Source organism: Pyrus communis, chromosome 12 (genome assembly GCF_041283825.1).
Source record: "Pyrus communis isolate YQ-2024b chromosome 12, ASM4128382v1, whole genome shotgun sequence".
In the NCBI taxonomy this organism is placed as follows: Eukaryota; Viridiplantae; Streptophyta; class Magnoliopsida; order Rosales; family Rosaceae; genus Pyrus; species Pyrus communis.
In genome coordinates, this window is record NC_142576.1 from 5,885,144 (window position 1) to 5,909,003 (window position 23,860).

The 23,860-nt window shown below is 37.3% G+C and overlaps 3 pseudogenes across 1 annotated transcript; 2 read left to right on the forward strand and 1 right to left on the reverse strand.

Annotated features, from left to right (window-relative positions):
• Nucleotides 1–1,503: 1,503 nt before the first annotated feature.
• On the forward strand, nucleotides 1,504–2,599 carry LOC148692237 (uncharacterized; annotated as a pseudogene).
• A 15,498-nt stretch (nucleotides 2,600–18,097) lies between these two features.
• LOC137744892 (phloretin 4'-O-glucosyltransferase pseudogene) lies at nucleotides 18,098–20,180 on the forward strand (annotated as a pseudogene). The gene has a single exon (XR_015954273.1). The product of XR_015954273.1 is annotated as a phloretin 4'-O-glucosyltransferase pseudogene (transcript).
• A 931-nt stretch (nucleotides 20,181–21,111) lies between these two features.
• Nucleotides 21,112–22,562, reverse strand: LOC148692238 (uncharacterized; annotated as a pseudogene).
• Between the last annotated feature and the right edge of the window lie 1,298 nt (nucleotides 22,563–23,860).

Below are 23,860 nucleotides of genomic sequence, written 5' to 3' on the forward strand. Positions count from 1 at the left end.
AAGCTGAGAGATGAATATTGAACACCATTTTTTTAAAACTAAGACTTAAGATTGATTAATTACGCTATTTTCTTCTTCTTCTTCCTCCTTGAAATTGAACTCATACAGAACAAGCATGCATATCTCCAGTTCTGCTTTCTTAAACCTGTAATAATAATTTTTTTCAACAAAACCGATTCCAATAACAACAACTGTGAGCCTGTGACCAAAACCAGAGCCAGAAGCAAACCATATATTTAAAACTACTATAATCTACGGGGAAGAGATTTGAACTTAGGTACAAGGAGGTAGACGCAAAAAATTACAGTAAAATAACTTCTAAACTTTAAAAAATTGAAATCAAACGAACAAAAATTTCATAAATTGAGTCATACCTTGGTTGGAGAATTCAAAACTTCAAAATCACCATCCATCAATAAAAAAACTTATTTTTCTCTATGAAAGCTATTAGGGTTTTAGTCAGAATGAAAGTAGGATAAACAAAGAGTGATCGTAGGGTTTAATTAGTTTGGGTTTATTGATAAATTTGAGTTATATTATTAATTTCATTTTGTACTTAATAGTAATTATGCAATAGGGTAAAATAGACAATTAACATTTAAAATTTAAGTTGGGTGTAAAAAGAGGTTACATGGGTTTAAATAGAATTTTCCTTGAGAGATTAAAGAGAGTGAGGTCTTTTACCCAACAATCTTAACCGAATCCAATGGTTACAATTTGTTCTAATATATATAATATGTGATAAATAAATGTATAATATGTATATAAATCGATTCGGGATTACTGAACATTTGCCAACCAAGTCCCAATTCCTGTACCGAATCATTGGGATTTTTTCGGTATGGGTTACCAAACTTTTCGGGATTTTTTATTTTGGAGTTTTTCGGTTTTGAATTATGGATTTCTTGATCGGGTTTGGGTAATTCAGAATTTTTTTTTCCAGCCCTACATACATGAGATGTGAATAGAGTCATAAAATAACAATGTCAATCTTTACACAAATTAATAGTTGGGTACAATGCAGTGTCTACTTCTTGTTTTGTGGATTCAGACACTTTGTTGCAGTGTCTATTTCCTGTTCTGTGATTGTGCATTTAGATTCAAATAGGTTTGTGGATTCAGACACTGTAATAGTGTCTATTTCTTGTTTTGTGGATTCAAACACTTCATTGCAGTGTCTGTTTTCTGTTTTGTGATTGTGCATTGAGATTCAAATAAGTTTGTTAATTCAGACACTACAACGTAGTGTTTATTACTTGTTATGTGGATTCAGACACTTCGTTGTAGTGTTTGTTTCCTGCTCTATGATTGTGCATTGAGATTCAAATAGGTTTGAAGATTCAGACACTGCAACGTAGTGTCTGTTTTTTGTTTTGTGAATTCAGGCACTTTATTGCAGTGTCTATTTCATGTTCTGTGCTTTTACGTTAATGGATTCAGACATATAGTATTAATATCGCTAACAGAAACTTTATATTTTTTTGTTTGTTTTACCGTTGAAACATGTCCCCAAAAAAAGTTAAAGGGATACCTAAACAAGTTAAAGGCAGTACTTTAAAAACAAAAGCAAAAGGGCAAGAAAACAGAAAGGCATATGATCAAAAAGCTAAGCATCCGAACCATGCACAATTTAGGTGCAACATGACTGCCTTCAACACGATTGTTCAAGAGGTGAAAGGCATCCTCAATAGTAAGCAAATTGACTTGCTAAAGAAAACTCCATTTTGGCCCTTAATAAAGCCATTCTATGAGGGACATATGAGCAAGGATGACATAGTCAAGTCGGACCTCTACTTGAACGAGATAGTGAAAGTTTTCAACCATCAAACCAAGTCATTCAACTTTGGGAAACAAAGTATCAAAATAACCTCCAAATCAGTGACGAAGGTTTTGGGGTTACCAAATGAAGGAAAGATACCTAAAATGATGGGGCCAAGGTACAACTCAACTTTTTGACAAAGGTATTTTGGCAAATGGAAAATATCGAAAGTGAGACTTGATAATGCACTTCGAAAAGCAATTGCATAGGCTAAAAATCCACCTCAACAGAATTCAAATCACGCAAAAGGAAAAGGAAAAGAAATGAGTGAAGAAGAGTATGAAGTTGTTGAGTACGACAAGGATGTGGTAGTGTTAATCCTTCTTGAGTTATGCCTCATGATGCTTTTCCGCAACTCTGCCAGCACGCTAAACTTGAAAATTATGGAGTATTGCAAGAAGTTAGAGGAGTTATCTAAATATTCATGGGCTTAATTTGTTTGCAACTACATCACACTTCATTGGTTGAACACGCTAAGGCGAAAGAAACTGAAAATAAACTAATGGGATCAATCGATGGTTGCATCATTATACTTCCAGTGAGTCCAACAATTTTTTATTTTATTTATTTATTTTTGATGTTTTAATAGTATAAAAATTAGCTTCTAACCTAACATGTATTTCATTATTTTTTATGCAGTTTTTATTGTGTGAGAGAACCACTCTTATACAACCAATGATTGGGAAGGAGAACTCCACACCAATAATGATAAAATGGGTCCTTCAAGGGCTACACACCAAATTCAACCAATCGGGGAATGTTCAAAATATTGAGGTATAAACATACTCATAGCATTATACGCATGTTTTACTTTTGATCATACATATTATAACACAATAACTTTCATGGTGCAGCCATTTTTCAAAGCACAAAGTGAGATTGATGGATGTGATGATGTGGAAGATTATGATTATGGAAATCATGATGATGTTAGGGATGAAAATTTTGCTAGTGTAAAGATGGTGAAGAGGATCAGAGTGACGAGAATGAGAAGGGTGATGAAGATGAAGGTAGCAAGGATGAAAATGTAAGTAAACAGTAACTGCAATGAAGTTTCTTAATTTTTATGTTAAGTTTTAAATGCATTGTAGTTTTCAATTATTAACATTTGAATTTTATGATGAATGTTAACAGGAACAACAAGAAGATGTTCAACAAACATATCGGAGGACAAAAATAATGGAAGAACACGTGGAAATGATTAACAAGAAAATTGAAGAATTGGAAGATATAAATGTGGCGTTACAAGTTGAGAATGGTATGTTCAAACAAGAAAATGAGAAGTTAAAGAAGAGAATAAAAGAGTTGGAAGCCAAGATAATTGAAGAGCAATTATGGACATCAAAAGACAACACTAACAACCAAATGCTCGAAAAATACCAAGAGGATCATCCTGCCACTAGAATGGACATTGCAACAGAGTTTGCCAATCCTATGGATGTTTCAACTCGGCAAAATGAAGCAAATGTTCAGGAGAATGCAAGCACAACTCCAGAAAGTCCCGAAGTTGATGTTATGCAAAAAAGAGTTAGAAAGAAGAGAAAGCTATCTTGCTACAAGTACGACACTACATATAAGAAAAGAAAGAAGCAAGATGATGATTTACCCAGTTACAATCAAGAGATAAATGTTGAAACTTCCAAGGAAGCTGCCAAGGATGATAGTGATAAACTTGAGCTACTGGAGCATGCTAATAAGAAGCCTAAAATGAAAGTTCAGTTGTCAAAGCTAAAATGGGGAAAGAGTCTAGTTTGCAATATGCTTACTCCAAAAGAGAATGAGGTTATTGGAGACTACATGCGAAATTCCAATAAAGACTAAGTTCATTATACCTTTGATTAAATAGAGGACTTTGGTTCCAATATGATTTAGTACTAATATTTATAAATTTTGACTTTGCTCAATCAAATTTTCTGGAAAGGAAAAAGAGACACCCTAAACAAGTTCGACATGAAAGAGATTGTAACCCAACTCACAGTACAGCGTAAGTAACAAATAAACCTACTAGAACAATAATTCAAAATGTACATTGCATTGCATATGCTATTAATGTATCAACTGACACACCTCAACTCGAAATGTCCACTAGGACTCCGAATCGAGCTATAATGGCCGACACCTGGAAGGTGACAAAGACATAAAGTATAGTGATGCGGAAAATGTGAATAAATGTTGCCCCAAAAGTGCCTAAGGACCAGAGTGCACTGCGAGCGGGAACGAGCCCGTTTTACACGCAACGTCAGAGTATAAGTAAAGTATAGTTGTAACATCCCACATCGCCCAGGGGAGTGGATCCTTTATGCCTTATATGTATATTCCCATCCCTACCTAGCACGAGGCCTTTTGGGAGCTTACTGGCTTCGAGTTCCATGGGAACTCCGAAGTTAAGCAAGTAGCGCGCGAGAGCACTCTCATGATGAGTGACCTAGAAACAAAACCATGAGGGTGTGGTAGGGGCCCAAAGCGGACAATATCGTGCTACGGTTGAGTTGAGCTCGGGATGTGGTGGACCCTAGGTCTGGATGTGACAACAGTAATGTGGGTAAGGTTCATACCCTCACAGGTAGCCACCTATACTGAGATTTGCCACAAATCCTCATCGATACGAACTTCCAACAGCTAAAACCTGGAGGGGTGCAAAAATAAGGGTGAGTGGGCCTGAAAATAAAGTTTTTAATAAAAACATTTTTGAAAACATTATAACCCCTCGCCGTAAAACCCGTATAATTTTCCAGAAAATAATAATACATACGTATATAGAAATCATGCTCGAGAGTAGTGAAAACCAAGTATATGCCATGTCAAGTATCTTAGCAATGAAATAAGTAAGCCATGTGAAATAAATCAATGTAAAATGATATGCCAACCGGAGTCACCTAACGTGACCTGTACGACTCTAAACCTGCACACAAGTCAGAACCACCTAATGTGGTCTGCACGACAGGCTGGGTGTAAATAAATACACACAAGTGCTACGATCACGTGAAGGTTGTGCGAAGTATCGCAAGTCACCTACGAGTCGGAACCACCTAATGTGGTCTGTACGACAGGTTGGCACTTGCCTTGGATCCAAGATGAGTGTACAGTGCAGGAGATGAACGATCACGTGAAGGCTGGCCCTGACCTCGGGCGGAGCACTAACATCGGGGTGCAGGATAATGAGTGCTAAATGCATCCAAACATAACCATATACATCATAATATACTCACCTGTAGCTTACCTGGGCTCTGCAACATCATGCAACATTATGCAAAGCTATACTAATGCATAGGCTAAAATGTAAAGCAACCATGACATGGCATCTTAAACGAAATTCCACTTAAAACCCTTTCTGGGAAAAATGGGAAACATATATACGTATATATAGAAAATCGAAATGCCTACTCACCTGGAGTCCGTGCTACAACTCCCTAGCACAAATATCAAGGCGTCACGAACAATTGCCGCCTAGAACAATTATCAAATCATGTCTTAGAATTCTTATCAATAGAACATATAACTTACATGTCCTAATTGGAAAGATCCGTACGTCGGATTCATGATCTGTAAGTTTCTAATATCCTCAAATATTATGTGTTATAACGTATCAAAATTTGGTGACGATCCAACGGTTGGATCGTCGATTCATATAATTTTCAAGTAACGCACCTTAATGAAACTAGATTCACAATACTTAAATCACATCATATGGATATCAAATCTGAGATTAGGATATCAATTTAGTGTAAAATAGAATTGGCAGCCCGTTGGCCATGCACTGCCACACGCGCCACCGCCGGTGGCGGTCGGCTGCCCGGTCTCGCCGGAAAATTCAACTATTTCTAAAAATTCTCAAACTTCACAGAAATGAAGATCTCAGTGAGTGGAGCAACTTTCATACCTATGGCTAAGGCCAATTTGGCCGGGAAAAGCCCTAATTCCACTAAAACCCATCGGAAACCCTTTAAAATGTGCTTCTTGATTCGCCATCTCCGATGCTCCGCCGCCCCTACAACTGATTGGGCTTTGTTTTGGACCTCATGGGAAGTCTATTAATGGTGGTGGTTGACTGAGGTAACTTTGGATTTAGTGGATCACCACCCTGAAGCCGTCGCACCCACCGGTGCAAAACCTCTCAATTCCAAACCCAATCTTCTCAAATTTGATGTAGAAATGGTAGAGAAAGTGTCAATATGAGGATTGGGAGTGGTAGATTGGCCTAATCCATAGGAAAAATGATGAATTTCACTTGAGAAACCTACGGGTCATAACCGGGTTCTCGGGTCCACGGGTCAAGGGTGATTCCGTGCTTCTCGTTTCTCTCATTTCCCCTTCTTTCTTCTGCTTCCTATTGGTTCTCCTCACATCACTCCTCTTCTGATTTGTCTCACCTCTCCCTCCTTTCTTTCCTTTATACTTCATCTGCATTGACCACCCTTTGCTCCTTTTAATCTGGGCTACAAACGTGGCATCCCAGATTTTGCTCCAAAAATCTGGAATTTTCTAGATATTAACCAATTTCCTAAAATGCTCTCAACTTTAAACGTTAATAACTCCTTCATGATAACTCCAAATTATGTTCTATTTGCACCCATGCGTCCGTAGCGACGAGTCCTATGAGGATACTGTAAGAAAATGAATCTTACGTGACACGACACGACAGTCAACAAAAGTCAACATTTTGCCTCGAAGGGCATTTTCGTAAATTCATCTTTAAAAATTATAAAAATCGTAATAATTGGGGACGGGTTGTTACAATCTACCCCCTTAAGAAAATTTTGTCTCCGAAATTTAAAATAACTTGTTGATACTCGAAAACAGGAAGGAACATATTTATATAAACATACGAAAGAAATCAAGTTAGAGTGGCTGCATCAAAGAGAATGCCACTCCGTCACGATCAGATTGCAATTATTCCTCTTTCATGCCTCCAAGCTCATACCTTCTTCCTTCCTCAATAACATAGTAGTATAATACTCGTATAACCCGTAAGGTTGAACACCAAGAGTGCAAATAACTCACCCAGAATTTGTAATGGCAGAAATACCCACATAAATATAATAACTTAGTGAGAAAATATTTGTACGAGAAAAATCAAAACCCAAAATGAAAATGGACCTCACCAAACATTCGTCGTGTTATGAACTTCGAGAATGAGTCTGAACCATAGGTAACTAATAAGTGTTGCCGTAGATGAGCCGTCTTGCCCATTTGCTTAGTGAACTCAACAACTAAGCCATCTATATTACAGTCTACAGCTTGTAATGCCAATCACCCATTGTTGTCTCAATAAGCTAGTGAGAAGTTCTCGAGGATGCCAAAATATCATTTTACTTCTCATGTGCGAGTATGCCTAGATCACTCGATTCATGCCTCAATCACGATACCTTACTATCCCAGAGCGCACCAAACCATCTGCTAGAAGTGATTTTTCCAAGATGTTCTTCCGTCGAGTGCTACCACTTTAGCACCATCGTCACATGAGACATTTCTAGAGTCTTAACAAAAGTAGACTTCGCAGGAATTCTAATAGGTGGTATTCTAACGGATAATGCCTATGAATCAAAACTATTTCAGATTTCCAATCTCGAAAGGGTTTAATACTGATGGTTGGAGGATAAGGATGGAGTTGGTTGATAAAGTCTTCGATGATACATAGTTACCGATACATTAGCCCTACTTAAGGCCATCAACTTGCCTCAAATCTACATCTTTCCTTGGCAAGGAATTTCTTCACTTTAAATCTAAGGGTATTCATCAAAGTGCTCTTCTTAAACGTTGACAAGTCGACAAAACTACCCAAAACTTAGCAAAAGCTAACACATTTTTCGTATTCGACAAGGTGGCAAGATCCAAACATTAAACTCAAAAACCGAGAATGCTTTCATCACGCATGTGATGAACGTAATACTGCCAACTTATGCTCTGATACCAAACTGACACCCCCCCCCCCGACCCAGAATGTCTACTAGGACTCCGAATCGAGCTGTGTTGGCCAACACCTGGAAGGTGACGAAGCCATAAAGTATAGTGATGTGGAAAATGTGAATAAATTTAGCCCTAAAAGTGCCTAAGAACCAGAGTGCACTGCGAGCGAGAACGAGCCCATTTCACACACAACGTCAGAGCATAAGTAAAGTACAGTAGTATGGGTAAAGATCATACCCTCAAAGGTAGCCACCTATACTGAGATTCGCCACAAATCCTCGTGGACACGAACTTCCAATAGCTAAAACCTGGAGAGGCGCAAAAACAAGGGTGAGTGGGCTTGAAAATAAAGTTTTTAATATAAACATTTTTGAAAACATTATAACCCCTCACCGTAAAACCCGTATAATTTCCTAGAAAATAATAATACATACGTATATAGAAATCATGCTCGAGAGTAGTGAAAACCAAGTATATGCCATGTCAAGTATCTCAGCAATGAAATAAGTAAGCCAGGTGAAATAAATCAATGTAAAATGATACGCCAGCCAGAGTCACCTAACGTGACTTGTACGGCTCTAAACCTGCACACGAGTTGGAACCATCTAAAGTGGTCCGTACGACAGGCTCGGTGTAAATAAATACGCTCAAGTGCTACAGTCACGTACCCCTCCCACCCCCCACCCCCCTGATGCGAGATTTATACGCACACAAATTAAACCCTCTTTTCGTCAAATTGTAGTATATGTATAAGTAGGGATCGTTCTGGACCGGGGATTAGGAGGGATTGTTAATCACTTGGATTTGACTCAAAAAACGTAAAAACACAAAATAAATGTATTTCTAACTAATCTAACACTTTAAAATAAATGGGGGATTGGTTTTGGACGAAATTAAACTAAAATAGAAACTTGGAAACAAAACAGATTGTACAAACGAAATTGATGGAATAGAATGAAGAAAAAAAAACTAGTTAGAGGGTTCCTTATCCACACATGAACATAAGCATATAATTTGACTCCCAGTTATGACTTCAACAAACGATGAATGACAATGCTCCAAGTTAATTAGGTCCGCTTAAATTAACCTTCAGATTTCCCTAGATTCATTGGATTGAATGGGATACGCATTACAACCAAATTATTCCTAATCAAAGTCTCTCACATGGAATACGCATGATAGAGACATTCAACAAAGATCATTAAGTTCAACGGAAATCATAAACATTGACTAGGCATTCATAACTATGGAATACGCATGTTAATCCAGCCTAGGGTTTACTAAACACAATCGTGACTAGCGATTTTTACTACTCATGAATATAAGTTCATAACGATTAGGTGAAATTCCCTTATATCCTAGCATCAAGTCTTAGGCATGCAAATTAAGTGTCGACCCTCAACCCACATACATAAACAAGTTCTTAATCAAAACAGAAAAGTAACCCACATCTAAAGTTCATGAATTCATAACTGGAGTAAATCAAATCATAACCAACATATGTCCATGGCTTCAAATTCGCCTCTAACTAAAAAGAAATTAGTTTCACATGTTTAACATAATTGAATAACAAGTTAAATTAAACATGAAAACAGAAACAAGAAAAGAAAGAACAAATGGATGGAAAGTTAGCTACGGGGTTCATCTCCACATATGTTATACTTGCATAATAAAACGATTTCCAATTGCATTTCAACAAATCATTAATTCTCAACGCCCCGGGTCAATTAGGTCCGCTTAAATTAACCGTCAAGTTTTCCTTAAGTTAATGAATTGGATGGGTTAGCGCAACGCAATTCACAACATTCTCCAAAAGTCCTTTACGTGAAAAGCACAATAAAGATACAATCAAAGATCATTAAGCATCATGAAAACTTTAAGTGTTGACGAGGCATTCGTTACTATGGAATACGCATGAAACTTATGCCAAGAATTTATTTAACGCGATTGTTTATAAGCAACCTCCACTACTTGTGAATATAAGTTCGTAACTATTAGGTGAAACTCACTTATATTCTAGCGTCATATTGATGCATGAAAATTAAGCGCGCATTCTTAATAAACATTCATAAATAAGTTATCAATCAAACGGTTAAACAAATTGAACCACAACTTATGAAACGCAATTAGAATTAATCAAATCAAAATGCAAGCATAAACATATATTTCGAATCACCCCCTAGCTAAAGGGGGTTTAGTTTATTATAACTTTGAAATCAAAGAAATACCTAAACATTCCAACAACTCAAACTTGAATTGTATGAACGTTTAGGCACTCTTCTCTTCCATTCCTCATACGTACAAACAAAGAGAATTGAATTTAAACATTGAAATCAAAGAAACACCTAAACATTCCAACAACTCAAACTTGAATTGTATGAACGTTTAGGCACTCTTCTCTTCCTCGTTGTTGTAGCACAAGGTCTAAGGATAGTTTGATGGTGTGAATGGTTTGGGGAGTGGTGTTTGGATTAATAGGGAAATGGAAAAATGGTGTTTGGATTACAAGGGAACTCACGGCAAAGAGAAGGAATGGAAGTGTTTGTGGTGTGTTGTGTATGAAATGAGATGATCTTGAATGAATGAATGCAAGGGTATTTATAGGAGTAGTGGAGGGAACATATGGCTGTTTGTTTAAGATGCAAGTGGCTAATTAATGATGGAAAATCAGTTAGGAAAACATGTGAAAGCTGGAATTGCATGTGAAGGTGTTGGAATGTGCTGAAATGGTGTGTGAAGGCACGGCATTGATGTTTTCTTGCTTATTTTCTGGCTACATGATAAAAGGTTAATGAATAATGCATGTAGGTGGCTGCAATGATGAAGAATGAGTGGTGGAAATGAAAGGGAAAGCTAGAAAGACATGTGAAGATGCTGGAATTGTGAGTAGGCCACGGCATGGATGTGTTTTGGGTGTGTGTGTGTGAATGTGTGGCTTAATGATTAAGTGAATGAATATGTGGCTGCATGTGGATTAAAGGGGTGTGAATGGTGGTGTAATGATGAAATGAAATGGCTAGAAAGGGTATGAAATGCACGGCAAGAATTTCAGGATGCATGTGTGTGTGAATGGTGGTGAAAATGCATGTGAGTGCATGTTTTGGTGCTGGAATTAGGGGGAATGCACGGGTTAGGCTTGGTTGAATGATGATGATGCATGTGATTGGTGGGAACAAAGGGGGAAACAAGGCACAAGGGTGCTTGAGTGAATGATTGAATGTGCATGTGGATTAATGAATGAATGGTGGTGTAATGATGAAGTGAAATGGCTAGAAATGTTAGGGAATGTGCACGGCAATGATGTTGGGAAATGAATGATTAAATTTGCTTGTGGGTGAAAGTGAAGGGAATGCATGTGTTTGATGAATTGTTTTTGATGGAATGGATGGTTCTTTGCATGGCTATAAGGGAGAGAATAAGAGAGAATGGGCTAGGCCCCTTTGTTTTATGTCCAAAGTGAATACAAGGCCTTCAAATTCGTCCATCGTCTTGGCTCCATGGATAAGCTATCCAATCCATGCCCAAAAATGCTCCAAATGGCCTCAAAATGCACTTTCTTGCTCCCTAGGCCCTTAGAACCTGAAAACACACAAAAGAAGCATAAAGGACTAAAATAACGAGAGAAACATAACGTAAATGCACGAGAACAAGCCATTTAAGTCGCATGAATATGCTCCTATCACCCCCCCCCCCCCCGAAACCCAAAAAAAATTCATCGTGGGCGCGTGAGGCTCTTGGCCTTGACCTAAGGTGTTAATTGTTTTTGCAGGTGCATTTTCGTCCAAAAACAAGAAGGAAGAAATTTGCATCCACATACATTACCGTGTTTTCGACACACTGAAATATTTATCCTTCATCAGATACTAAATGTTAATTTCAGTCAATCTTTTATCAAATCGGATAAATTGGGGTCCCATACATTTTATCCAAAAAAGAACCTCAGTGGATAATTATTGGCATCAAATACTCTCAAAAGAAATGTAAGAGACATCTATCTATCATCAACCTCTATCTCACAGAAGAAACCAAAGCCCTTGTTGAAAAAAGAAAAGAAGGAGGAAAATTAAGAGAGAAAATACCGCAGGAACTCTACTCTAGTCACTTAACTGACAGTAGTCAACCTCACCATTAAGGTTTACTTTTGTTCCGAAATGAGCTCAAAGAAACACAACAGTAATCTTAATTGTTTAATAAGTTAAAATGCTAAACAGATTTTCTCAAAAGTGATTTTTTTAGATTATTTATCATCTCATATTTTAAAATAATATTTTATAATATTGGCACCAGAATTAATGTTAAACAATAAAGTGATAGATAGTACATGAAGAGTCCCACTTTGAGTGAGTTTCCTTAGCACATAAAAGATAGATTGCTCGAGAATAAAAATATTCATTCAAAATAAAAAATTATTTTCCTCTAGGCGCATTAACCTTGCTAGGACTGATGAAGAATCACAAAATCTACCTCTTCAGTCAGATTTGATTATTAACGTATTTCAGGATCAGTCATTTACGCGAGAAAATGATCAATGAACTATTTACCTATTATAGTCATAACTATTTTTGTATTTATTTTTTATGACATTAGAAATGAACCGCACTATTTACTTATCATAATCCTAACCATTTTCCCCTTCTTTCATCCCCTTTAGCTAATTTTGAGTGCTTCGCTGCTCAACTTAGTTAAATCCCTCATGTAGCCTCTTGAACTCTTTGGTATTATTCAGAATGAATATATACGTGCTAAAATTTCATTTGCTGTGAGGTGTATATATGTTTTTCGTGATATGCAAGCAAAAGACAAGCTCAAAGATAGAGTATGATTCTCTTTCCTCCTATTCACATGCTCTTTCCTCTTGTTTTCTCACACATTGCTCTTTATCTTATTGTCTAAAAAAAGAAATCAATATAAGATGTTGACATGATTTGATAGTGACTGTTCAAATAGGAGGGGAGAAAAAAGAAGAGAGATTAGAAGGGGAGAAAATCCTCCTCCCTAAAAAAGATGTACTGTAAATTTTGGTTGCAATCTGAATTTTCAGATATCGTCATGGATGACCTTTTTTATTAATGTTTGGGGATCGAGAATATTCCAAGATTTTTTTCTGTAGTTTGGCTTATATAAGAGGCAACCATGCAGTGTTACGTCGCTATTTTGTTGAAAATTTGGGGTTTTTTTTGTTTTATTCTTGTTTGTTTTTGCATCATATGACATGCAAATGATCACTTGTGACCGATGGTAAACTGGTTGACGATGCACTCTTGCTGTTCACAGTTTCATTCTTCGTTTTTTAGAGTAAACTTGTTTGGACCCATTATTACACAATCTATCCCGCGCGCAATCGAAACTATTGAATGAACAAAATTTTGAGCCGTCGGAAAGCTCCGAAATAAGGAGATTTTAATAATTTCGTTGTCGTTGGTTTTATCATACATGATAATTATCTTGGAGTTTTTGTTAAAATTATTTCGACAGCAACAAAAGCAAAGCTGACAGTCTCTTTCTCCAACACAATTACAATTTTATCTCATCCTATCATTTAGTAGGATTTGGATCCTATCTGGATTCAAATGGTGGGAATTTTAGAGATCTTCATATCTTAGTCATTCATCGTAAATCGTGCAATTAGAAATAATTTGAATTTTTTTTATTTAAAATTAAATACAAATAGTACCTAACGAAAACTGATCGTACGATGAACAGTTAAAATGTGAGGATCTCTAGGATCCCCAAGAAGATCCGAAGAGAATCCTCTTTCCACTTAGTGTACCACGGTTTCACTGACGATGGACTCCGGGGAGAAATAAAGCTCCAGGAGTTATGGACTCCCTTTTGAAGCACAAGCTGCATTTGAGGTTTATGGGCGGTGTGATTGCTTTCCAATTCTACAAATTCAAAGAAGATAAATGACTACTAAGATGGGCACGGTGAGAAGCACATCAAATAGGTTTGTTATTTGTAACTTATATGGATATGCATGCAACGTGTGGGGGCAAAGGATATGATATCTTCCATGTAACTAATGATAGAGTCCCATCTTAGGAAGGAAGTAGGCCTCATCATGCACATGACCCCAAATGAGAATTGTTTCTCATGAGATGTTATCTGGACTTAAGCATCGGATATTTAGCAAGTAAAATGGGATAACGCTCCAAGAGCGTGCTGCAGTTCGAATTTGTTTCGGAACCTGTTAGCCAAAGTATTGCCGTCCTATAAATATGAGAGGCTCTGCAACGTGAAAATTCCCCTTCAACTTTGTAGACATCGAAATTTCAGTAAAACAAATGTTCACCAATGCATTAAAGTTTTGACGTGTCAAGGCATACATGGCATACGCCACGTGTTGTACAAATTGTACACATGGCGTGTGACTCAACAAAATAGGAAGAAATACCCTTGAAGGACAAAACAAGTTTTTCTTCTCATGTTGGGCAATGACAAGGCAAGCACACTTCAATCCATTACGGATCAAAGCAAGTTTTTCTCATTTGGGCAATGACAAAGCATACACATTTCAAGTTTAAAATGGTGTTAAGTGGGAAATTAGGCCATAAGTTAGACCACTTCAAGTTTAAAATGGTATTAAGTGGGAAATTAGGCCATAAGTTACACCACTTCAATTTCAATATTGCATTAAGTGGGAAAATTAGGCAATGGTGCTTGGAAAGGAAAAAAATATTTTGTGGTGGTGATTCATTCTCAAAGCCTATAAATAGGCTTCTCCATCAAGGTATCAAGCATCAAGGAATTCACAAATACATTTCTCTACTCCAAAATTAGAAGAGAATTCCCCAAATCCTTGAAGCTTTGAAACTCCAAAGCTTCCAACCATCCAAATTCCCAAGAATTCCGAAGAATCAAGAAAGCTCTCTTCGTTCTTCGTTAAATCCTCTTTCAAGATCAAGCCCCGACGGCCCTTGAAGAAAGTGTTCATCGTTCATCCTAAGATCAAGCCCCAACGGCCCCTTGGATCAACAGCACAAACAAATCCACACATCCGATCGTTCTTCAAGACTAAGCCCAAAAGCCCTTGAAGATCTGCTCATCCATCAACCTTCAAGATCAAGCCCAAAAGCCCTTGAAGAAATCCATACACCCATTCTTCAAGATTAAGCCCAACGCCCCTTGAAGATCCGTTCATCAACTGTTCATCCTTAGATCAAGCCCCGACGGCCCTTTGGATCAACAACTCATCCACAAACCTACACCCTACGAAGATAGAATTAGAGGACCAAATTTGAGAGAGATCGTAACCCCAAAATCATAAACACAAAAATATTATTTTGTACACGTTGTTCTTGTTTCTTGTTTCAAGGAATCTTTCGTGTTCACAAACTCAACAAACAACTTAAACGATGAACGCAAAGAACCTCGCTCTGTCCGAAACTCTTCTCACAACCCTAAAAAAAATGCCAATTATCCTAATCCCTCCGTTAGTACATATTTACTTCGTTGCAACATCATTGGGTTGGCTAATCGGAAACATATTCAATTCGGGTAAAAGTCACTGGAGCCATTGAACTAGTCAGCCTAGGAGTACCATCAATTTGGTTAAATAGTGCTACTTATGGTTTAGTTGGCTACCTCCAAGTCTCAGTCAACGAAGAGTCTTTGATACTTTCGCTGAAAGCGGTCACTTTATTAGCTCCCCTAGCGAAGTGAGATGTTCTATGATAGTTACTTGCAAGTGCATTTGGAAGTTTGACATTCAGACTGCAGAACAACATTCACCATAAAGATCTCATTTCCTTTGAATATCTTTGTCCTTACAGCCTAATACCTATTCGACATACTTATATTTTCAAGGATATAGTTGAAGTTGCCGAACCTGGGGCAGAATATCCTGAACTTTGCAGTGAAGTAAGCAACTTTGTGTTTAGGTTCTAAAGCCCTAGGTCTAGAGGCATTCCTTCCTCGGCTATAGTCCCTCACACACAAATCAACCCTTTTATGAGAAACCCTCCACAACCTGAAAAAAAATCCTAATTACTCATTAACTCTTCCCCGTTGACAAATATTCAGCTTGGTTAAACATCAGTGTGTCAACAACCGGTGACACCTTCAGTTTGGTTAAACAGAATTGGAGGCGTAGAACATGCCTGACTTAGGAGACCTTTAGTTTAGTTAAACAACTCTCCTATCCTTGTTGGTTATCTATTCAAGTCTCGACAAACAAGGAATTCTCTATTCTTTTGTCTCAAGAGATCATCTCATCAGCTTCAACAAAGTGATGTGTTCTTAGGTTACCTCTTCAGCACAACGAAAGTCGAATAATTGATTGAGCTTCATCGCAAGATTAGCAACCTTGTCAAAACCCTAGGTCTAGAAGCCAGCAGCATATCGACACCACCACCACACTCATTTCACTCGCCTGATTCACCTCAGCGCAAGGTTCTAAAAGACACTAGGCGCTAGTCGGGTGGTGGGCTGGAGCCTAGTGCCTAGGCGGACTAGGCTAATTTAAGTAAACCTATTATATTTCGTGTAAATAAGTGTATGTTTATACTTAAAATATATGTAATTCCATCATAAACTACAAAATAGAATGACATATATATTATGAAGTATTGGAACATAAGGAAAACATGGGGAACAAGCACATAATGTGTATTTATTTAAGTATTCAACAAGTCTGTTACAATTTATTAAAAAAATAAAATACAAAATGAAAATCATCTATTTTCTGTCCAAGTGAATCACAACCTAGGCAGGTGCCTAGGCGGTCTAGGTGGGGACCTCAGCAGGTCTAGGCGCCATTTCTTAATTTTCAAATGCCTAAGCATTAATTAGGGTGTTGACTAGCCGCCTAGCACCTAAGCGGGGCCTAGGTGACGTTAGGCGGAGATTTTTAGAATAATGCCTAGACGGTGAGGTGGCATACCTGCATGAACCACAAGAAGGATGTAGTTAATTCTTAGTTACTTAGCATGTGCGTCATGTAAGTTTGATAGTTTTTAGGATCAACAGCAGTACAAAAAAAGGGGGCAATGGCCACAGAGCAAGCGTGTTGTTACTAGAGTAGCTATTACTAAAAGCGTGACAACGGTCATGCCACACTTTTTGTACTTTTTGGCATGCTCACCTCTCCTATAAAATACGTCATCAATCGTCGTTGTCAAACGAAAGTTAGTGTGATACAGCTAGACGTTAGTGTGATACAGCTAGACCAATCAATTTTAGTGTGATGCAGCTAGACTAATCAAATTCGGCATATGATAAACGGGGCCCTAGGCCCTTAACTAGAGAAGTCCAAAATTTGTATGTGTATTAATCAGTTTGTGGTCACTAAATTCGCTTGTCTCTCTGACCACGTCAAACCTACTAGTCCATGTTATGTACTATGAACTTAATGAGAAATAGCAAGCGAATTCATGCACTCATCATGCATGCTTGATTGGAGACAATACTACAACCATCTAGCTTAATTAGGGAAGTTAGTCTGACTAGGAATCTTTGCAGGATTAGGAATTTAGGATAATGTACTTATAAGATGAAAGATATCTAAAACAATAGATTATATAAAATAGAGTATAAGTCCCACGGTTGAGGTATTTCATATTCCATTTCACCAAAACTATTTGGTTGCTTATTATTTTACGCTTCATATCGTACTAAATTACGACATATGGGGCATATGTGTGTTCACCTTGTCTAATTATCAGAAAAACGGGATAAAGATCTACTTCCAACAATATCGATATTGTCTCAAACTTGTTAATTAGCACTTGCACAGTTTAATAGGTGTGAAGTTTTTATCACAAAAAACCTCAATATTAGTTGGAGTAAAATTATGATATTTAAATTGTAATTTTCTCTTTCATTGTATTGTATCGATGTGAGATTTTTCAACATGCCTCTTTTTGACTTAGGACCACAAAAAACAAATTTGGTCCCTTTAGTTTTAGGACTTTAGTTTTAGGGTGCGGGAGCGTGCCACCATCAGATCGTGTCTTGGTCCTGAGTTTTTTTCTAGTATTGAGGACAAGACTTCAAGGTCAAGTTGCTCACATCTATGATGAACCGTATAGGCTCTTTAGTATGAACCCAATTATTCATGGCCTTACTTACGATTACGAAGCCTAACTTAACGAGGCCTAATATATTATTCGGCCAACCAAACCAGATCGAAATAATAATTAGTTAAACTAACAAATCAAACACTCGCATGTGTATTTATCAGTTTTTCGGTGATGGATTAATTTGTCTATTGTACCACGTTAGATTGGATTTAGTCCATGTGATGTGCTTCGAAGTTTAATGAAAACAATTTTAAAAGAGTAATGTTAGGTAGACTAATTTTTTAAATTAAATTTGTATGTTATGTGAGATGTTATTAATAAAAAATAATCATGTTAATCAACGCTTAAGTAATAATCAAGTCATCAACAATTATTTCATATAATTTACAAAATATGATATAAATAGGAATAATGCTACACTTACCACATTTTGTACAATCTCCCAAAGGTAAGACTCATCAAAACATGTGGATCTCATCATTATTATAAAGATGATACAAATGATGATATAAATATGTGATGAGGATGTCTTTACCCATAATATTATATGCATGGATCGAGAAGACCACAAATCACAAGTGTCCTTCTCACCTTTGCTTTGCCTCCAGCGCCTTCAATTCGTCACCACAAACGTCACAATTCTGCCCCAAAACCCCTATTTAAGCCGTGCCATTCTCTCACCGCATTCCCCACCTTGAATACGTACTCCCACAAGAATTTCAACTTCACTAAGCTAATAAGCCCACAGCACCAAATTTTCCACCAGTCAACTACGTACCTACTTTTTCTACTTCCAACAACTCCACGCTCCACCGCGCACCTCCGCAATCGCATACGCTGCCATGGTGCAACACCGCTTTCTACTTGTCACATATCCGGCTCAAGGCCACATCAACCCTTCCCTCCAATTCGCCAAGCGTCTTATCAACACTACAGGTGCGCATGTCACCTTCATTACCAGTCTCTCAGCCCATCATCGCATAGGCAATGGCTCAATTCCAGATGGATTGACTTATGCGCCCTTCTCTGATGGGTACGACGACGGGTTTAAGCCCGGCGACAACATAGACCACTACTTGTCGGAGTTGCGGCGCCGCGGAGCACAAGCCATCACCGACCTTGTAGTCTCAAGTGCAAACGAGGGTCACCCTTACACTTGCCTAGTCTACACAATACTTCTCCCTTGGGCCGCGGACGTGGCGCATGAACTTCACCTCCCAAATGTGCTGCTTTGGATTCAACCAGCCACGGTTTTCGACATCTACTATTATTACTTTAACGGGTACAAAGATATCATCCGGGATAATAGTAGTTCTGGTACGAACGATGCCCTTCCATATTCAATAGAGTTACCAGGTTTGCCACTATCTCTTACAAGCCGAGACCTTCCCTCCTTCATGGTGGATACAAATCCGTACAATTTCGCCCTCCCGTTGCTTCAAGAACATATGGATCTGCCGGAGAGAGAAACCCACCCTATCATTCTAGTGAACACGTTCGATGCACTAGAACCAGAAGCCTTAAAAGCAATTGAAACGTACAATTTGATTGGAGTCGGGCCATTGATTCCGACCACTTTCTTGGACGGCAAGGATCCATCGGACAAGTCATTTGGAGGCGATATTCTCCAAAAATCCAAGGACTCTCCGTACCTGGAGTGGCTGAACTTGAAGCCGGAAGGGTCGGTGATTTATGTGTCCTTTGGAAGCATTTGTGTGTTGGAAAAGGCCCAAATGGAGGAAATCGCCAAAGGGTTGTTGGATTGCGGCCGTCCGTTCTTGTGGGTTATTAGAGATAAAGTCAATAAGAAGGGAGAAGATAATGAGGCGAAGGAAGAAGACGAGATGTTGAGTTGCAGAGAGGAATTGGAAGAGCTAGGTAGGATAGTGCCGTGGTGTAGTCAAGTGGAGGTTCTGTCAAGTCCTTCGTTGGGTTGCTTTGTGACACATTGTGGGTGGAATTCAAGCTTGGAAAGCTTGGCTTCGGGGGTGCCAGTCGTGGCGTTTCCTCAGTGGACGGACCAAGGAACAAATGCCAAGTTGATAGAGGACGCTTGGAAGACAGGAGTGAGGGTGACACCAAATGAGAAGGGGATTGTTACGGGTGAGGAGCTCAAAAGGTGTTTGGAGTTGGTCATGGAAAGTGGGGAGATTGGTGAAGAGATGAGAAGGAATGCTAAGAAATGGAAAGATTTGGCAAGAGAGGCTGTGAGTGAAGGTGGGTCTTCGGACAAGAATCTCAAGGCTTTCTTGGATCAGATGGATTGATGTTATCTTAACAAATGGCTGTCCTTTTTTCTGTTTCTTGGTTTGGTAGTAGCTTATATATATGTAGAATTTTAGACGGCTACGTAAACACAACTGGTCCACTTTTTGGAATTGTAATACTTCGCTATTCAAAGATGAGTAAGAATTTCTACTCAAAATTTTTCAAAATTGTTCGTTGTCAATTTATAGAACTTCATGTTTATAATTAGAACCGTTCATATTATAAATACCATATAAAGATCGTCTCTGCAAAAATTCAATTAAAACTAAGGTCGTTTAGTCATCAAACTATTTAAAAACAAATAAACGGTATTGGTAAAAGCATTATGAACCGTCTATATATTTGCTACAATAAATTGACTAAACGACTTTAGTTTTAATTTATTTTTTTGCAGAGATGATCTTTACGATATAATTCATAGTATTAACGGTAATGATCATAAGCACAAAGCTCCGTGATTAAAACACTAAGAATTTTGAGTTGGAGTTCCTGCTCATCTTTGAATACCCAAGTATTGCTCGTGATATATATTGCATGCACATGTACTTTTTTATTTTACTTTTAAAATGAGCAGTTGTCTCCTTTGTTATTGCAAATAAGAATATTAGTTAGAATAATGTGCACTCCCTTCTACACTCAAGTTCAAATTTTTATTAATATATATATATATATGGTGTAACTTTGTTTTAATGTAACTTGCAACAAAAATGCTAGGAATGACTTGAAAACCACATTTATATAAGAGAAATTTCTTTATGAAAATCCAGTTGTGGAGAAATTTTAAAGTGTGCAGAAAATACGACCTAATATATCAAAAAAATTAGCAAAGCCTTTAAATTGAATTAGGAAACAGACACTTCAATGCAATCTCTGAACCCAAAGGCAAAAACAAAAGCACAAAACGGAAACTTCAACACAGTGTCTGAATCCAAAGGCAAAAACAGAAGTACAAAACGAAAACTGCATTACAATGTTTGAATCCAAAGGTGAAACCAGAAGTAAGATATGAAAACTGCATTCTAGTATCTCCATTCAAATGGTAAAAATTGAACTAGGAAACAAACACTGAAGCGAAGTGTCTGAATCCAAAGACAAAAGTAGAAGCAAAAACTGCACACTACATTTTATTGTGGAAATTCAAATGATAAAAACTGAACCAGAAAACAAGTATCTCAACGTATATAAACTGAAAATTCAAATTCAATTAATAACTGCCATGCATGTCTTCTTATTGTGCCCTTAATTTCACCAAACCACATCGACTGCACTTCAAGGCTCTCTTCGTATCACAAAAAATTTTGATCCTCTTTGTTACAGGTCTTTCGGGAGGCCGCTTAGTAATTGGAGGGAGCACAACTTGATCTTGATCAACTAAACCATCATTGTCCAATCCTTTCCCAATTGTTGGTACAGGAAAAATCGGGATATTCATATGCCTTTCGATAGAAATCTGCCTTGAAATAATCTTCAATATAATCATAAACACATGCTCGTATTGATACCATGGCTATCAACGCATGTTCACACGGAAACCCATCAATCTGCCGAAGACGACAAGAACAAGTCTTTGACTCTAGATCAACCATCACAGACCAATCCTCAATCACTTCTAAAATTGTCGCATTTAAACGGTGAATAGACCAACACCTACCAACCTCTATTGCACCATTCAAAGTCTTCTCCATCTCCGGACAAAGAATTTCAGTCCACTTCTCAGCTTCCAATCTACGATGAGCATTCAACACCATCAATTTCTTTTGAATGCCTGCCAACAAGGCAACACAGGCAATTCTAAAACTCTAGAATCCGATTGTTGAATGACTCTGCTAAACTATTAGCCATCTCACCATAGCGCATCCCTTGAAAACAAGCATTAGAATAATGCTCTTTAGAAAGGTCAGTACTAAATATCATTCCCTATATTCAACAATTGATCTATAAAGTTATTAAACTCGACTTCAGTCACAGCATATGCACATGTTGAAAAAAAATTTAGTACATTAGTTCGGAGCGTCTGACCATAGCCTGACTTCGGAAACTTGATTGACATATTTTGTTTCAAATGGAAATAGCAATACGAGTGAGGCCAGCCAAGAAAAACGTTGAAACAGCATTTAATAGTCATGGTTGACGATCATAGAAAAAAGTAATCGTTCTACCCATTGGAATCAAAATACTTGCCAAATGTTGAAGAAACCAGGTCCAATTATCCTCCGTCTCGGAATCAACAATGCCAAAAGATAGAGGAAAAAATCCTATAACTAAACAGTAAATAACAATATAATAATGGATAAAAACAAATAAATTATCTCTTGAAAGAAAACGCAACGTATATGCTTAATCGCTTATGGCTTAGCCTACGAGCTAAACCCTAAGCCATAAGCTCCACCCCACCCCAAAATTTCTAAAACCCTACACCAAAAACCACCCCCAAAAACCCATTCCATCTTCAAACCTTAGTAAGCTTTCTAAAACCCTAAACTCTAAATCAACCCTAAACTTCTACTTCATATTGTAAAACAATAAACCTAAGCCAAAAGCCTCAACAAGCAGAAAACAGCAGAAAACTGAAAATCTTAGAAGATTTTGAATCGTATGCATCAACCAAGCATCGTGATTAAAGTTGCAGTTAAAATCGAAGAAAACATTCGGTCGCCATTGAAACTCTGGTGCGATTGTCCTCTGTTGAACGCGAGGCTCCTTCGCTCGATAGTTCTTCTGTTGAGCGCAAGGCTTCTTCGAGTGAATAAAGGAGAATTGTTGGGCAAAAATATAATTTTATAATGGCTTAGAGTAACTTGGGCTTTCTTTATTGACTTATACTAAAATAATGTAAATAGTCCATTGATTAAGTCCAAAAGAAAACCTATGCATTGATATATGGTTAATTAGTAAACTTTTTATTGATCTATGGCTAAATTTCCTTTATTATTAATTACTATATATTGATGTTATATTCTGCTGTCATATGTCTCAATCTTTTTATATAATCAAAATTGTACATACATAATATTTTTGTACATAAAAATCATGCAGGCGGTTCATATCTAACTCAGCAAAGAAATTCATGATGCACCCCTTACATTATATTACTATGTATTCATATCTTTATATATAACAAGAGGGCCAGTGTGGAATATGCTTCCCTGTACCAAACCTATAGAGGGACGTCTATATGACCTCTTGGATGCCAAAAGTAGACATACTTTACAACATAAATATTTACCACTGCAGGCGAGTAATAGAGAGAATATAATGTTAAGAGTTCAAAGTCTAATACCAATGGTCCACTACTAAATACATCAACATTATCCCAACTTTAATCATCTGCACAGCCCAACATGTTGAATTTATAATTAATAATATATCATGTCATACTTTCTATGGAGGATGACTCTTCAACGTACACTTACCGCAGTTTTCAACATGTTATTTTCTTCACCAAGTCGTTCTAGTTTATTGGTACTCTTATTTTCATATGCTGGTAGATTTCAGTTTTTTAGTATACGATATCTTTTAATTAAAGCGGTATTAATTTAATGAATATTGTTTTTGTAATGTAATTATGTTTATACATAAGATTATAACTTGATAGTATAATATGACGTCCACAATGTAAAACTCAACCTTGTTACAATAATAACAATTTTGTTGGAACTAAAATTACGTCAATTATGTATTATCACACTAGTTAGCCTACATTTCTTGTAATTCATACATAATGCTAGCATCATATTGTAACACCATTAAAAAACATTAGCCTCTTGCCACATGTGTACGCACGTGGCAATGGGCTTTTTTGATTTTTTGATTTGGAAAAAAAGAGAAAATAATAATAATAATAATA